Source organism: Calidris pugnax, unplaced genomic scaffold, assembly GCF_001431845.1.
Source record: "Calidris pugnax isolate Ruff unplaced genomic scaffold, ASM143184v1 scaffold55, whole genome shotgun sequence".
Taxonomy (NCBI): Eukaryota; Metazoa; Chordata; class Aves; order Charadriiformes; family Scolopacidae; genus Calidris; species Calidris pugnax.
The window spans coordinates 3,597,261-3,615,397 of NW_015090832.1; the positions used below are offsets into that span (position 1 = coordinate 3,597,261).

An 18,137-nucleotide genomic window follows, 5' to 3' on the forward strand; every position below is an offset into this window, starting at 1 on the left:
ATTTAGCAGGAAGGATGCTGCTGGACTGGGAGAATTGTTTCCCATTTTCTTTGGGTGAATGACATAAAAGAGCTTCTGTGCTCCTACGCCCTGCTTCCAGCACTCAAGCTTTGGTTGCCATCTCAGTGGTCCCAGTGAAACCCATGTTTTTCAGGGGTTTATCATAAAGAATGGCAAAATTCCCTTTGGGGCAGTAGCTCAGCAAACACTTCATCAACACAAAGAAAGGGACCTAAGTTTTAAATGATTCATTTTCAATCAGCTTCTCCCTCAGACACTCTCCTGCTTCCAGGATTTAAATGAAGAAAGGATTTTTAGGGGAACTAAATTAAAAATAAAAAAATCCTCCCTCCAGCCCCCATACTGGCAATTATTTCTTCCATCCTAAAAACCTGGTAGAGCCACTCACTGGAGCGAACTGAGCTGAGCAACACAGTCTAAAATCAGTAAAAGCCCCCTTAGGCAACATCTTTTTAAGTTCGCTATTTTCTTCTCTGAAACTTCTCCCTGTGATTTGTGGTGAAGGAATCTTTCTCTATTTTTAATCACCTTCATCACTGTCTCTGCTCTATCCTTCTCCTCCTGGCTCGCAGACTCCTTCCCGGGAGCTGCCTGGCTGTCTGTCTGTCGGTCACGGCGAGCTGGTGCATTTTGAAGTGTGACAGATTGCCAGTTGGAAGGAAGGCACAGTCTGGGAGTGCAGTCTTTAGCTGATAATAACTATTTCATCAACATCAGTTCTTCTGTTTTACAAAGCATAATTCATAAAAAGAAAACCCTCTTGGAGATTCTCACAATACATAAAAGCATATAAATAAAATATAAATGAAGAAAACAAGACACGTTAATTACGTACAGCAGAACAGGCTTATCTAAAAAGCTTGCTTGTCAGTTTTGATCTCAAGTTTGCCGGTGATATACTGTTTTTTATGGCTGGTGGAAGCAAGCTTTTGGAATAAGGAATAATCCTGTCCAGTGATGAAAGGCCAGGCTGGTTTGAGCCTGGACAATGGGGGCATGATAAGGCCCTGAGGTCAGGTGGATGAGAGAGCGGAGGAGAACAGAACTTGAGGACACTGGACTGCAGAGAAAGAAAGATCTTGGATCCTTTTCAAAGCGGGATGGAGACTTTTGAAATTCAATGGAGTCTGAGAGTAGAACTAGCAAAGGAGACATGAAGCAGGGGAGATGGGATGAGCAAATTTGCAGCTAACTGAAAGCTGGACAGACAGGGAGAAAAGGAATGTAAGGAAGGGACTATGAGCCTGCAAACAGTGGTGTATGAATTAATGTCTCCATGAGACATGGAGAAGCTCTGACAACAGCCACAGGGGCTAGCAATAATTCATAAGTGGTAGCAAATGAAGTTGGCCGTGCAATTGATACAGAGAGAGAGCACACATTAACTCAAGGAGAACATGATGCCAGCAGTATGGAAAGCACAGATACAAACTACCCCCTGAAACCCCCCAGCCTCAGGCAGGTACAGTTGGCCATCACAAAGAGCATCTCCCACTGGGCACATCCTGCGAGTCCTTCACACACACATCGCTTCTGGGTGGTGTTTCCCCAGCTCTAGGGATGTGGGGAGTATGGGGCGTGAGCTGTGTTCACAAAAGGATGTGTGTGGAGTGGATGGTTTAAGCGAGAGGCAGGAAGGGGAGAGCTGAAGGACCAAGCAATGGAAGGGACCAGCAGTTCACAGAATGGAGTCATAGGGCAGAAGACTGACTGCAGCTGATGCCGCCACTCTTGGGGTGATGGGACAGGTCCTTCTGGACCCAGAAGATCACTGCTGTCTTGTTTTCGTGTAGCAGGACTGGAGAAGCACCATGGTGTGGCTGCTTGACAATGAGAGAGCTCAGCATGAGGGCTTGGGAAATGTAGACTACTATACTAAAAGCAAAGGTGAAGACAGCATCTGAGGAGAGCACTATGTGGCCACACAGGGAGAAATGCTGTGGAGCACATCTGGACTAGGCATTCAAAAACTGCAGACTCGACATGACTTCTAGCATAGCAAAGGCAAAATCTGACCTATATTCTCCATGTCTTGAGCCCCAGCAACATTTGAAAGGGTCCTACACCATCTAGAAAGGCCTTGGAAAAACGTGCCGCTGTTTATAAACCTTGTGTGCAGGCACAGAGATTCAGATGCTCATCATTTGTGAGGGCAGGCCCAGAGGCTATCGCTGTGACTATCAGTCTGTGCGGGACATGTGGATAAACATATGATCAAATGAGTGTCACGGCTCCCTGGTGTCATGCCAGAAAGCATCTGTGTCAGCTGCTGGCAGTGACTTTTGCAGACTTGCGGCTCTCTGCATCCCTGGGTTTATCCAAGATCACACAGCAGCCAACAGCCTATTGCGGCTTAAAGACCAAATAAACCTGTGGCTTGTCTCCCAAGGCCTTTCCTCTGGTGCTCTTATCTCGGCCAAGAGGAGCGGAGGTGTAGGAGGGTGGCAGCTTCACACACATGCTGTTGCCTTGGACCTCCTCAACCCCCTGGGCCGCCCATCTCCTGGATATGAGGGTGGTATAAACAACTGGGGAGACAGCAGGAGGCTCCACGTCTCCATAACGGCCACAACAGCCTCTGGGAGGGCATTTTCCATGTTGGCAAAACAGAATTGAGAGGGTATTTTTCAGTAGTGGAGATGGTTGGGGTGGAGGGACTGGGGACAAGCATCGCCCTACCCAGACCTTGGCTGCCTTGAGGACCTGCTAGGTCCAGGTTCAGCACTGGTTTTGCTTCATTCCTCTGGGTATTCTGGATGTAACCACCTCGTGCATAAAGCAGGCGGGGGCATTTGGTGCATTTTCTTTCAACGTTAATACCACTGTGTCAGCAGCACCACTGGGGAGCAGTTTCAGAGAGAGCCTTATTTGGGTGAAAAAATTGCAGGCATCTGAAAACACGAAATGCATTCAGACTCATTATGCTCGTGAGAGCTTTTTCAAATTCTGAAAAATACGAAACATACCCCTTTTATGATTTGAAGTTAATGCAGTTTTATTGAAAACATTGTAAAAGAATGAAATAAAAATTGAAATGTACGACTCTATTTTGGGCCAAACAAAGCATTGGGTTTTCCCCACAAAGATTTCTTCCTGTATTTACTGGTTGAACTTGGGCTTAGATCACGGATCCCAGCAAGGTCTGTTGGAACATGGACCTTCTGGCTCTTCAGGATGGTGGCAGGGAGGAATCTGCATGGTGGGTACAAATGCAGCTGCAGAAGGATGAAGGCACCCCTGCCCAAAGCTGGGCATTGCCTGTTCTATGTCCCCAAAAATCCTTCCCTGTGTTCTGCAGAGTATCTTCATGGCAGCGTATAGGAAGGCAGCAAAGAGTTTACATCTCCAACAGTTGCCAAGTAAACTTCCACTTCCAACAAACAACAACCCCAAGTGATGCAAAAGCTGATAAAATGAACGTTCACACTTCAGGTTTCTGCACAAACCCGCTAGGACAGATCTTGGTATAAAATCCTGCAGAGATGCACAAGGATTTGAAAATTATACCTGTTAGCCAGGTGATCAGGCTGAACGGGGAAAATTTCAGACACAGCCAAGTTTCAGACCCTTAGTATTTAAAATATCAGAAAATGCAGAAAATTACATAGAAATTTCAAGCTGAGATGTGAAAAGAAAGACAAAACATTGTTCCTGCCCATTCACAAGCTGTTTTGGAATGAAACCTCGAATATCTCTTTGCTGGCAGCAGAGCTGCCATGGCTTCAATTCTTGAACTCCACAAAACCAGAAGTCTAGGGTGGGAGGGGGCAGATTTCTCCCCCAAACTGGAGGAACATCAGCAGATGCTGAGATATGATGTGGCCGGTATCACACAATTTTAGATCAGGGGGTAAAAAGGAAGCAGCTGTATTTCATCAGCTGCTTTTATTCTTCCTGTGTCCCAAAACCTCTGATCTAAAGGACAAGCCCGAGCAGGGAAGCACAGCTGAGTCGTGGATGGCACAAGCCCGTCTGGGCCAGCAGCAGCCCCCAGCTGGGCTGCATGTGGCAAAAGCCTGTTTAAATGCTGTTAAGCTACTGCTAGTTTGAGAAACCCCTGTGGGTCTCGGGTTGTGAAGTGCAAAGACTCCCTCAGCACTAACTGCTGTCAAATATTAATGCTGTTCCCCTTCCAGCTCTTATTCACAACAAATTCTCATTCCAGCAGGAAATGTTGCTACCCACCAGCTAGTCTGAATAGCAGAAATGTGGGATTAATTGACAGCTGTAAGACTAAACAAGGAGGCTTCTAACTAAGAAGATACCATTCCCTGCCACAGAAGATGCTGTCAGTCCCAAAGTGAATAACAGTGAGGGACAGGGAAAGCGCCTTCAAGGAAGAGAGACTTCAGTATGATGGAAAGGAGGCTTCTGGTCAGAAATCCCACAACCTTTTGGCAACTTCTCCTGCCTGGGAGCGAGGTGAGAGCACACATGCCCTGTTGGGACACCAAGTTCCCCTGCCTTGAGCAGCCAAACCCCACCAGCTCAAGCAGGCTGGAGCAGATATTCCCCAGTGTGGTCCATCACCTTGCTGCCCCATGTCTGGGCTCTGGGACACCTGCAGACATGTGGGTATGGAGAAAAACCCTGACCTGTTCCAGACAGCACTGCAGGTTACCCTGGATAATGCAGAAACTTGTGCTGCAGCCACCAAGCCCATGGAACGCACTGCAGCATCTTCTCCCCTCCCACATGTCCTCTGTGCTCCTCCTGCCTCCCTGCAGGGTTGTCTGAGGGGTCAGAGCTCTTTGCTACAGATGCAGGGCTGCAGAGAGCATGAAGTGCTGATCAAACCAAACCCCAGATTACTCTTGTTCTTGGACATCCCCAACGTTGCACTGTACTGGTCTGTATACCCTCTGGCTTGGCAGTCTGCTTCTCTTCTCAAACCCAGGACCTGAGCCAAGCCAGGCTGTTGGGGAAGTAAAACCACACCAGGCACCAAATCTAGATCACAACCCTTTGGATCAGGATCTGATCTCACTTACCTGAGTGGATATCTGCAGTCTGTCGTGCTAAAAGTCTAGCTCACTCTGGAGTGGAGGAGCAGTAGGTGCTTTTTCTCCAGCATCTCTCTACCCCTAAGCATTCACCTCCTTTTGCCCACCCTCTGCGTGCTGGCTGAGCCTGGCACCAGTAATACCCTCCTTTCAGCTTCTCGGAGGGATGGGGATGTGTAAAGGGTGCTAGTCTGCTGAGGGGAAAACAAATCACACTTGAGTCCTAGCAGCACCAAAGACCTCTCTCCATCCTGAACAGCAGTTACCGAGCTGCAAGGCTGTGGTAGGACACGGGCCAAGGCTGAGCAGATTGTGATGCTGTATAGACAGACCTTTTCTGCAACCAAGCAAGCCCAAAATAACAGGGTGCATGAGTCCATCCTCCCTCTTTACAGCAGCCTTCATTTCCTTGTGACTCATTCAGTCTGGGTAATGAATTTTCTTTATTAGTCAAAAATCAATTCCTCCTACTCCTGACCAGTAGACGATGCACTGTGCCATATTATGTTATCTGTACTTCTGTCTGGCCTGCCAGAGAATGCGGCAGTGACTGGAAATTTCAAGCTGAAGATGCTTGAGAGGCAGAGAGAGCAGAATGGCCTGTGCTTTCTCCTCCACAAACGTCAGAAACACCCATTTCATTACCTGACTGTAAATTTCAGATTTAATCCCACCTGCTTTCTCAGGGTGAAGCACCATTAGAGATCATTGTTTGAGTAGAGAGGACCAGGTGGAGACATGTGTGTTTGCTTTATATAACCTGGAAAACACATGGAAAATCTTTATATTTTCAAGGATAGTAATAGCATATTACTGGTGAGTGTCTTTGCTTGTGTGTCACTGCACTCCTCTTGCAACACTCGAAAAAAAATCTAGTGTTCCAGATTCTCCTTATAATGCGCATTTGCACTGTACCATAAGTGTGTCTGCATCTGAACGTTACAGATATTCCCAGTTACACTCTATGTGTGAATGCTGCAATGTGGAAATGTTATAAAATCCCAAGGATACCACAATGGTCTGTTGAACATACACAACTGCAGTGTCCCAGGGACTTGTGCAACGCGTCTAACCAAGCCCTGGAGAGCCTTTCACCACCCACACACCACCGCACACAACCAGCGCAGCCCGGGAGTGATACCTTCAGCTCTCCCGTGCTTTCCTTCTTTTGTTACTGACAAAGTGCTTCTGGCTCCCACTGCTGAGTGTCAGGAAGGCTAACAGCTAAAATCACCGAGGGCAAAACATGCAAATTCTGGAGGAGTTGGGTTTGCCGGGTAAATGTGGGTCTGCGAGGCCAGCAGGTCTTTTTAACTGCTGTTAAAAAACTAGTCCAAGGTCTTCCTTTGATCACAGGGAAAACAGGGCTCAGGAAACAAATGATAAACTCAGAGAGAGAAATTATAAACTCAACTAGTCCTACTCATTGCTGCGTTATTAAGTGCCAGGAACTTGTAAGGTTTTCATAGTCAAGGCACCCAAAATTCTTGTAGAAGCCAAGAAATGAAAGGATGGGTCCTAAATACATATTGACAGGTCATTAGAGGGTCACATGCTTGAGACCTAAATACTGCAGTAGCTCTGCTGGTGATCTGAGCTGTTGCAGCCTGCTTTGGAAAGTCAGTCCCAGCAGAAGAAACACCAAGAAGAGATTCAGCCCTTCCTGCCTGGGAACACGTGAGTAGAGGAGGTGTTAGTAGGGGTGCAAAAGGTGGTCATTTGTACTAAATTTTCGATGTTTTTGAAGAACAGCCTCACGAAGGATGAACATAGACAGCCCAGCAGAATGGAGCAAAAGAGACAATTTGGGGTGAAAAAAAAATAAAGAAAAAGGAAAATAAACAAAATAAAAGGTCTAAATAGATGGATCTGAATGAGACAGTGATACTATTTTTACAGGCAAGAGTGAGGGGTCTGTAAGCCTGTACTTTGCAGTAAGGAAGAAAGAAACCACACTGTTCTACAAACAGCAGCAAGGGTTTCCCAGAAAGCCCAGAAGAGCTCATAATCCGGGATGGCAGGTCGTTCCAGCACCATCCCGCTGTGCCGGGATAACCAGGTACCATTAAGGCATTAACAGAGCTGCAGATTATAAGGTCAGAGGGAACACTCAGATCAGAACGAGATTCTTGAGGAAATATTCACTCTTCAAGGTGAATCACTCTCAAAAGAGAATTAATGTTAAGAAAGCACTGAAAACCTCTGGCAGAAATAATCTCCAGAAGCCTGGTGGGGTAAACTGGAGAGTTTTGAGGAAGCTGTTTATTTACAGAGTTCAGCAGCTTTTCCTGGTGATTGATAATATTTCTTGTGTTCTTCTTCCTGTATCATCCCATGTGTGAATCCCTGTGAAGAATCTAGTCTTGTTTCTGGGTGTAACAGGAGACACGCAGAGCCTTGCTGGAAGCAGTGAGATCCAGGGAAAAGAAGCCATTTATCTCACAGATTTTACTCCTGCTTGTGCTGGTGTGTGCCAGGACCCTGTTCTCACACATCCCAACCTGTTTCACGTCCTGCTCGCTGGCCCTTTGCCCTGTGTGTGTTCATGTACCAGCTCTCTGGCACTCTGGGAATGATGGAGACCAGCAAGTGCCCAAGAACCAGCTTCCATTGTGGCAGCGTGTCATGGCCTGTGACTTCCCTGTCATCCCAGTGGTGGCATTTCAGCTGAATGCCAAGTCCCAACCCTGAAGGAACAGCTTCCAGCTCTTCGTAGACTCCATACAACGTAGACGCGGGGGTCTGCCGATGGGGAATTGGCCAACAAAACACAACAAACCCACTCAGGATGGGAAAAAGGATATTTGGAAGCGGGCATCCCTGAGCTCTGCAGTGGAGCTGGCCCCACACACAGGCAAGAATTTAAAACCTGACCTCGTGTGGGGTCTCGCAGGTTGGGAGAGATGAAAGTGGATTCATCTGCATGCACAAGGCAGTGGAGTTCATACCCGCATGTGTATTCATAGAGGGGAGCAGGAGATTGAAAACCACATTGCTAAAGATTTTCAGTACTCACTTCCATCTCTGTGGCATTATTTTATTCCATCTAATCAGAGCAGATGTAGTTTTGCTGCTGCAATAAATTGCCCAGTCTCTGATACATGTCTGAGAGATACACATAGATGTCTGACAGTGAATTCAGTTTTGAGTCTGCATTAAGAATTACAGGCCTAAGGGACTCCAGTCCAGAAAATCATTCTTTCTGTAAGCTGGTTTTCTTCTGTTCGATAACAATCCAGGAAAGGCAAGACACGGACACACATCGGAGTTTTCACCAGGGCAGGATGTATCAGCATTTGGGCCACAAACTACCTTCAAAACCAAGGAATCATACCGGCTTCTGAAAGAGACATGGAATGGTCTAAAAAAATTTAGAGACTTAATTTTATTCACGCCTACAGGGTAGAGGTTGAGTTTCCAGGTAAGATGTGGTTTAAGGTTTGATTGTGGGGCCTCAGCTTTTCTTTTGTCTGGCTTCATGAATTTCTTGATTCAATGGACACCCCATTTGGACAATTCACTTTGCAAGATTTTTCAGAAACCACCAGAGATTAGAACAGTGTTGACATGTGAACGTCATCGCTCAGGACGGCTGTTGTTTCTGTCTAGCCTCTGCTGAAGCAATGCCAACATCTCAGAGACATCTGAACCCCAGGATCAGTCCAGCTTCAGTGGTTAACAGCCCTTGAGAAATTTGTGGCAATGCTGGAAATCACCCAGGAGCCAAGTGGCTTTATATTTACATCTCTGACCTGACCAGGGCAGGCTCCTGAGTTCCCATTCCCTGCCAGAAAGCTAAATCTGATATTTTTTTTTTGCTTTGGCCAGAGCTGGGCGAGCAGAGCCAGCGTCTCAGGGAGAACAGCCATAGGCAGGGGGTTGCTCATGAAGATATTTTGTTTTTCTTTCACAAAACAGTTCTTGGTGCAGGTATTTAGGGAACAAACAGTCCCTTTGTAGACCAAATATAAGCGGTTTGTCATTATCTTGAGAACAAACTGTTTGTTTCTACAGTTGTAAACACACTGAGGACAGCTATTTAGTCCTGCCACTACAATTAATAGTAATTTAGGTCACTTTTGCAAGAGGTTAATGTCTTCTCAGTATATACTGGCTGTAGAACCAATCTCCCAGAGTCAGTAGATGTCCTGGTAGCTAGAAGATAGAAGAAAAAAGATGATATACAATCCCTTCTCTGAAGTATACAAGTTATACAACAAAATGCAGAGAAAATGCTGCAAACAAGCAGCTTCTTCTACATGTGTGTGTGTTACATAGGCAGAAAATATATCCATGGTTTCCTGACAGGACGTTTCTTGTCAGCCACCAGAGAGGCTAAGAGCATATTTAACATAATAAGAAGAATTTGCAAAGCATATGCGTTTACCAACTCCCCCGGAGCAGTGTCACAAATGTAAACTCTTTTTTCTCCCAATACCTTCCCTCTCTGAAATCAGACACTGTCATACATAACATTGTGGGCTAATTATTTCCTCCTCTCAAAATATTTCCCAGCAGGACCCATGTATTTGCAGGAAGGAAAATGTCCCCTTCCTAGTGGTAGTGATCTTACTGCTTCTTGCTGTGTTTCTGGGTCATCAAGGATCTGAGTTGTGCTCTAAGAGAAGAAAATGAGTCAAGTTCTCCAGTTAGGGACTGGAATTGCAGTTCTTGGCTTTCTTGGCTTGACCAGCCATTGCTCTGAGTGTCCCAGCACAGTTGGACAGCCCACGGAGCTGGGACAGTGAGCAAACGTGTCCCATGGGTGGGCTGCTTGATATCAAAGTCCAAATTTCCCGACCTGTATGGAAAAGCCCCCTTCTAGGTCTGGATTTAAACAACATAAGGCTGTGACATTGGCCCTCACCATTCATAGTGACACGGGCTCAGAGCTTCCATTCATCTGTCAATAGTTTGGGGCTGTTTCTCTTTCTAATCAATCAGCTCTAAAAGACCAGTGATAATAGTAGCTGACACCCCGACCTTTTAGGGTGGAGAAGAGCCAAAAAATCTCTGTAGCAGACTGCAGAAAGCACAGTTTTGCTTTTTCAGTGCCCATTGACCACATATTTTGTACCAAATGAGAAACATCTGGAAAAATCTGGAGAAATAGTAGATTGCAAGGTGGGTGAAGTTGGGTGCTAGTGCAGAGAAGGCAAATATAGAAGGTCATATTGGGATGTATAACAGAAGTGTACCTGGGAGGCAGCAACAACAACCCCTCAGCTTGGCTCAGCATTGGTGTCCTTTCCCAGGTGTCCTTTCGGTGTCCAGGGAAGTCCAGGAAAGAAGGGACCTAAGAGAAAGACCAGATGAGAGAACCCAAAATGGGTGGAGGATAAAAAAAGCTTCAAGAAAGATGTAAAAATTGGGATTATTTATTCTGCACCTATATCTCCTAGCTTCTTGCTAGCGAAGGATCACCCAATGCTTTTGAGAGCAATCCAAGGGGGGTGCTTGTACTTGACTAATATTTGGCAGTTGGAGAATAATAAATACTTAGCTTTCAGATAAGCAAAATGTTATTGTTTTATAAAATCATAATTTGAATGTTGCAATTAAGAGCATTTTGATTAGGCATTGCCAATTACGCCTACCAGTCAGCACTAACAACTTGTCATCTACATGGGAACGTGTCCCAAAGAAGGGAAGGGACTCTTTGAGTGTTTTTTCTCTATTATTTTTTAGGCCATTTTCTCCTGTTCTCTGGACTGTTGATTATCAACAAACTTGCAGCTGAGTAACCTATATAAAGGGAGAAAATATAGGGAAATGTCCTCCAATGGGAGAAGAGTTTTAAAGAGGAAAGTAACCACCAGTTCTCCTTGTCTGTGATGGAGGGGACAAGAGTCACGATGGGAAGGATGAGTAAAGTATGTAAGGTATAAGGAAAAATGGCTTTTGACTCTGAGGATAGTGAAGCTCTGGGGCTGATCACCCGGTGGAACTGGGGGTTGAGGGAGAGGATATGGCTGCCAAGTGTCTATCACCGAATTTCAAAAGAAATAGGTTAGATTGGCTCCTGTCAGAAAGAATATATGTGAAGGTGATCTTGTTTGGGATCAACTTTGTGAGGTCCCTTCTAGCCCTGCTCTTTAGGATTTTTGTCATATATCATGACAAAAATATCATGAGTACTGTGTGCAGGTCTGGAGCCCTCCAATATAAGAAGGATATGGACCTGATGGAGTGGGTCCAGAGGAGGGCCACAAAGATGATCGGGGGTTTGGAGGACCTCTGCTATGAGGACAGGCTGAGGGAGCTGGGGTTGCTCAGCCTGGAGAAGAGGAGGCTCCGGGGAGACCTAATAGCAGCCTTCCAGTACCTGAAGGGGGCCTACAGGAAGGCTAGGGAGAGCCTGTTTAGAAAGGCCTGCAGGGGCAATGGCTTTAAACTGGAGGGAGGGTGGTGGAGCACTGGAACAGGTTGCCCAGGGAGGTGGTTGAGGCCCCATCCCTGGAGATATTCAAGGTGAGGCTCGACAAGGCCCTGGGCAACCTGGTCTAGTTGGGAGTGTCCCTGCTGACTGCGGGGGGGTTGGACTAGATGACCTTCCGACCCAGACGATTCTATGATTCTATGATCATACTTTATGCTAAATGGCGGTATTTCAAGGTGCCTCATGTGACCATGCCTTGGGTGCCTGCTTCAGGGCCAGCTCATTCAGGTGACCGCTCATCTCTCACCTTCAACTCATTCCTTTGGCATCAAATAGCCAAGATCTGGATTCCCGGGCAACAAAATCTGCTGAGCCCTTTGGCTTTGCGATGTGCAGGAGACTCCACAACCTGGATCAGAGTCTGATCCTACACCTTTAAAATGTAAGGAAAACGTATCTGCCAAGTCTGGCACCTCCCTCACAGGTTTGGGAGAGCTGGCAAGCGTGCAGAAGAGCCAGCGAGCAGCAGCAGCTGCACATGGAAGGGAGAAATCCCTGCGGGCTGGTGTCACGCTGCGCTGAGAGAAACACTCACCGTTTGGGTCTCGTTTATGATTATCCCACTCACTTCAGAAAATCCTGTTTATTTTTCCGAGACATTAATTTTTTTGGACCACAGAATAATTTTTGACCTCGTTTGTAGGCAGATGCCTGGAACGATACTGCTGCCCATGGAGCTTGGTGGACCTGGTGAACTGGTTGCATTTGTGGGAGGTGGAGGGATGAGGACACAGGGACAAGCTCCCACCAGCTCAGCTTTGTCCCAAGCCACCTGCTCACCTCTGTTCTGCCTGATTCATTCTTTAATGCCATCCCTTTTACTACTTAAAGGGGACCTAGAGGAAAGATGGGGACAAACTTTTTAGCAGGGTCTGTTGTTCTAGGACAAGGGGTAATGGCTTTAAACTAAAAGGAGGAAGATTTAGACTAGATATAAAGAAGAATTTTTTTAAAATAAGGGTGGTGAGACACTGCCCAGGTTGCCCAGAGAGGTGGTAGATGCTCCATCCCTGGAAACATTCAAGGTCAGGTTGGACGAGGCTCTGAACAACCTGATCTGGTTGAAGATGTCCCTGCTCCCTGCAGGGAAGTTGGACTAGATGGCCTTTAAGGCTCCCATCCAACCCAAACTATTCCATTCTGTTCCATTCCATTCCACATTCTATCCTATTGTATCCTATCCTATCTTATCCTCTCAGGGTCCCCATCCCAAGCACTTCCTATGCTTTTATAGGAAAAAAAAAAATCATAATAAGAAGAACCATTAATGTCTGGTGCCTGATAGAGAGAGAAGAGAGTCAGGTCACTGGGCTGGCCACTGTCACTTGTCCACACACAGAGAAACCCTGGTGGTACCACTCAGGGCTTTCTGTCCTGCTCCTGTCCTCATCCTGTCCTGCTTTTACTTAAAGCCACTGAGAACTGTGCCTTCCAGTGCAGTGGAAGTGCAGTACTTCCATAATGATGCTCCAATAGACACTGCCTTGTTCTCAGATTCCTGTGTTCATCCTGCACCAGCAGCAAAGCCACTTGGAGAAAGCCCAGATTCACCACAAACCTTTTCAAGCCAACCTGAGGAAGATTTTAAACTTCCTGGGGCAATAGATGTTACAGGATTCTTTTCTTTGAAGACATTAATATTGGGCCTAGACTCTTCTCCCCCCAGTGGGTGAGATGACCATTAGAACCTTTGTATAACCTATGCATTCATATCAGGAGGAGATGAACAAAAGAGGCCACTTGAAGGTAATGGTCCCATGAACACTGGCCATTTCCACACTGCAGACCACAGGACTGAATCCAGCTCAGCACTGGAAATCAATTGATAACCACCCCAGGCATTCCCTGCTAATCAAGTTAACTTCTTTTAATTAAAACAGAAGACAATGGATCATCTAGTACCCATCATTTCCTTGGGAAGCCTAATTAAAAAATACCTTCTATTCACTTCTTTTCTGGCAATAGATGAACCAATACATTCACAGCTTTTAAGGTGGGAAGATCATATTCTACTGTTACGTGCTACCTGTGGAGTCAGGTTAGGATTTTAATAAAAGCTAGTTGACATGCTCTCAGTATGCCATGATTGCTATCTCAGTTTGCTTTGCTGGTGAAACTGAAGGGAACGGCGTCTCTTCTGAGAAACACTTTTTTTGCAGCTAAATATTTTCTTTCCAAAAGTAAATCACTTGACAAATCCACTGTTGCTGATACCAGGTTTTTGATAGCTGGAGAGAGATGCCTTACTTTTTCATATGTAGTAGATCAAGGGAGATGAACCAATAGCCTTTGGGTGCAGTTTCAGAAGTGCTTGATGTTCATCCTCACCCTGCACCAGCTCCTGCAGATGTGTGACCTACAAAGCAGATCATCCTGATACACTGTCTTCAGAGCAATTTATTCAGCTGGAAAATACCCAATGTGGGACCCTACTGGGAGCTGCCTGGAAGCCAGAATGGCTCCGTGCTGGGCTAAGGAGCTAAGGACGACCTAGGACACTGGCTTAATCCCTGGATTGTAATCTAGTCCTCTGGGCTGGTTTGAGGACAGGACTCCTCCTCCATGGGGGTGGGGGAGAGAGATACCACTGGCATCCCCTCCTGGGACAGAGGATCTGGACACTGGGCACAGAGCTGCCCAGCACTTCTTTCCCTGCCAGAAAAGAGAAAATCTCCTCATTCCAGAAAGAGATAATTATCCCTGATCGCCCAAGTCCTCAGTCGCTAATCTGCAAACAGCTGCCAGTACATAATCACCCTCCTCATTAAAAGTGACAATGCCCCTGCTCTTGGCATCACCCACAGCCTCTCCTCCTGGACTTGCTTGACGTTCCCTCTCACCTCCTCCTGCTTCTGGCTGAGAGACCTGATCCCTTTCCAGCATCTCATCCTTAGCACCACGGACAAAAAGAAATGGCAATGGCTCTTCCTTCTGACTGGTAAATAAAGGCAGAGCTGAACCCGTGAACCTTGGGTCAACACTGGATGCCTTTTGCTGCTGCTTGAACCTGCGGTCCTAATTCAGACCCAGTTGCTCTCCTGCAAACCAACACTCCTCATTTTATCTCAGTGCCAGAGATGTTATCAAGGCCATCATGATAAAAAGGACTGGATGTTTCTGTGGATAATGAGAAGAGTGGCTACAGGGAAATGAAGTTCTCCTGGTGTTAGGGCTGGAGGATCAGCAGAGTGCTCAGAGCAGAGGCTTCTTATCAAGGCCAGGAAGACACTGGCTGTCTCGGTTGCATTGGGATGGCTCTCAACTCTTCTTCCTTTGAACCTGCTCCTGCCAGACATTGCTCAGAGACAGGATATGTGGTCACCTCTCCTCCTCTGCTTTTACTCAGCAGTATCTAAAAAAGTTGCTCATCTGGGATATCTCTCCAGGGTCTTATATCAGCATGGTTCCTGTCCAGCACAGCCTTAAATAACAGCTATCACTGATGTCTCCCGATGAGTATTTGCCTGTCTAAATTGTCCTTTTTAGCTAACAAACGTTCTTATGTTATCCTGAATTAAATGAGACACCCTCACCGATTTTCTGGTTGGAGCAGGCCCATGTCTCAAGCTGCCTGCTCCGTTTGGAGCAGAAGCCAGGAAAGCCACTTGCTGGCTGGCAAAAGGCCTCATTCTGTCCGTGTCTCGTCTCTCACATTCATGCAGAAAGGCTGTGCACACGCGTGCCTGAGCGTGTGCGTGTGTGTCGGGGGGAAGCTGTTTGCACTCCCCTTGCAAAGGTGGAAATAATGACAGAAAGTGAGAGGCAGGTCCCTTTGGGGCTAAAACTTCGGGCACCTGCAGCGCTCTCATGCATATTCCCATAGGAACTGGGGACTGCTCCATTTTAAGGTCTCACTTTGAAGCAGCCCCAGCCACGTGTGGGAAAGGCAGCTGGAAACCAGCTAATGGAGCTGTTTTCTGCCTGCTGTCCCTCGTCCCTTCTGGGGCTGGCGTTGGGCACGGCATCTTAATAGCTGCGAGATCCGGCTAATCCCGTCGCACGAGCGAAATAGCCCTAAATCATCCCTGTCTGATTCTTGACTCCAAAGAGACATTTCATGGGTGATTGTGAGTGATACAGTGTGCGGTAATGGATGTATTTAAATGGGATTTATGGGTGACACCTGTCACATAGACCCTTCCATCAGTGACAGGCTGGAGAGATTTACACAGTGACACTGAGACGGGAACTTGTTGTAATAGCTCCCTCCGTCACCGGCAGAGCGTTTGAGCCTTACAGCTTTTGTCAGCAGCACAAACTGGGCTGCTTGGGCCACGGTATGATCTGGCACTACGCAAAAGTGGTGGCAAAGAGTTGAGTGCATCTTGGCACCTGTCCACAGCAGATTTCTTCAAACCCCAAAGCTCCGCTTGCCCTTTCGGCAAACGTTCTGAGAGCTGTTTTGATGAGCCCTTGGTCTCAAGAACTTCGTGGGAGCAAGAGGCACTCAATAAGGTCACCCACACACAATTCCTCCTCTCTCCTGCATGCTCCCCAGCTTTCTCTCGTCCCTGTTTCCTAGAGACTCTGCCTAAGGCAGTCACTCCAAGGGTCCCAGCCTGCCTGCACCCTTAGCTCTGCCATCAGGGTGTCTCCTCCATTCCTGCATGGACCATTCAATTTGGGTTCCTGTTCCCCATTTCTCCAGGCAGCCACTTTTCTCCCTGCAACTCCAAGCTGCAGTTCGAAACACGCTCCCCCACATCTTTATTTACTTCATCTGCAGACCTTTCTCCCAGCCCCATGCAGAAAAACCTTCCTGCCCCTTCCCGCTAGAGGATTAGCGAGGATATCTGCAATGAGATTATTTCTAGGAGACCACTTACGCCATCCTGATGCTAACTCACAATGTCAGCTCCGCTCAGGCACAGCCAGGCTGCAGGAAGGTTCCAGGCATGATTTCTATTGTTTGAGATTTTATTTGGAGGGGGGCTGGTAGATTGATTTATTTTTTTCCCCATTGTTCTTTCCCCAAAGATCCATCTTTTGCTATTTACGTGAAGCGGTTGATATCACAGCACCCACAGACACACGCACGTATCAAGCAACTGAAGTCACCAATCAGTCTAAACATGCACAATGTACACAACATTTTGGTCCCTGCACTATCAAAGGCGGCTGGATGCTACCTTGAACTGACCTGTGGGAGTTGACTCTGCGAGAACATTTTCTCACTGGTGAACATGATACATTTCTTGGTTCTTGGGCTTTCTTTTTTTTAATATATATCTTTATAATTCTTCCATAAGGCAGCCATGGATTTGTAAAATTAGCCTGTCATAACAAATTCATGTCCTCATCAAAGGCTGCTGTTTTGCTTCCTCCCAGACTGGAGCATTCACAGACTAAAGCTGCATTATCACAGTAATTTCAAAGTTCAATAGTGTATTTTCAAAAGCAATTGCTTTTAAATGCAGTTTGTTACGTAACAGCAAATTTAGACTTACACTTACCTCAAAATGAAAATGAAATTCTTTAAATAATAAGTCAGCTCCTGTTCACTCTTGTCTCTGTGCTTTTTTGTTCTCAAAATGATCCAGTTGCACTTGCAGCCCCTGAAATAGCGAAGTTAGAAGCAGTATATAAAGCCTTTTTATCACAAAGAGGGGGATTTTCAAACCCAGAGGAAAGTGGATTCCACATTTTTAATCTCTCAAAAGTTACTCTTTCACATAACTCTTGGGCCTGAATGAGACCCTCACCTGCAGAGAGGCCCAGGGCAGACTGGGATTGAGAGATACAGATGGTTGTGCCAGAGGCTGGGTGTTGAGGAGAAGGGGAAGCTGTAGGTTAGGAATTATAAGAACATTGATGGGAACCTTATAATAATTATAAGAACACCAATGGAAACATTGATCAGTAAAATCCCTTTCACTAACCCAGAAAACCTCCTCCTTCTGATGCAGGACACAATCTTTTTTCCTTCTGGACGAATCAAGCCCCTCTGTTGCCATGGTGGAATATGTTCGTCTCCTTGAAGTCTTATCTCCCTGTTACCCTGATTTTCCTCCTGGCCCCATAATTGCTCTTTCATGATGTTGACCAGAAAACTGCCCCTGCCTGCACCCCCCCATCCCAGGATTTCCATGGCGATGTCTTCTTTGACCATTTGTCACCCACAAAGACCAGACCAGCCTCCCTCCCTACTCATGTTCTGCACATCAACCTCTCCATCCCAGAAAGTCTTGTCTGAGATTCGTCTCATTTTCTGGGGAGATGCACCTTGGACCTGTTCAACTCAGCAAGCCACCAGGAGCACCCTTGGCTGGCAAGACCTTGTTTAGCACGATTCACCTGACCTGCCTGAGATGTCTGCTTTAGGTAGTTGTCTTCATAAATATCATCCAAACCACCTCGATACCACTCTGCAAATCCACCCTGAAGACTTTCCTTTCCCCTGGCAGCAGCCCACGGGTCCTGGGTTCATCGTAACCACCATCTATCACATTAACCAATAAAGCCAGGATGTTTGCTTGTATTCCCTCTTCTGTCTGTGCTCCCTATTTTATTTTCCCTTGTTTTATTGTTACGCAGAGGTGCTGTCTTCTAATCAAATTCCTGGGTGCAATCAAAATAATAATAACAATGATGCTGATGATACACATTTCCAATTAGTTGTGACAGATTTTTGATTGGTGAACCTACACAGGAGGATACTGGCTAATAAGTGTTTA

General features: G+C 46.4%; 1 long non-coding RNA gene across 1 annotated transcript in view; it reads right to left on the reverse strand.

The window, feature by feature from the left end:
* Nucleotides 1-3,008: 3,008 nt before the first annotated feature.
* LOC106887598 overlaps nucleotides 3,009-18,137 on the reverse strand; it is a 40,922-nt gene continuing 25,793 nt past the window's right edge. Inside the window, exons 2-4 of the long non-coding RNA XR_001411934.1 lie at nucleotides 16,917-17,018; nucleotides 10,223-10,320; nucleotides 3,009-9,179 (exon numbers count right to left, since the gene is read on the reverse strand). This is a non-coding gene — a long non-coding RNA (uncharacterized LOC106887598). The remainder of the gene's footprint in view (nucleotides 9,180-10,222; nucleotides 10,321-16,916; nucleotides 17,019-18,137) is intronic.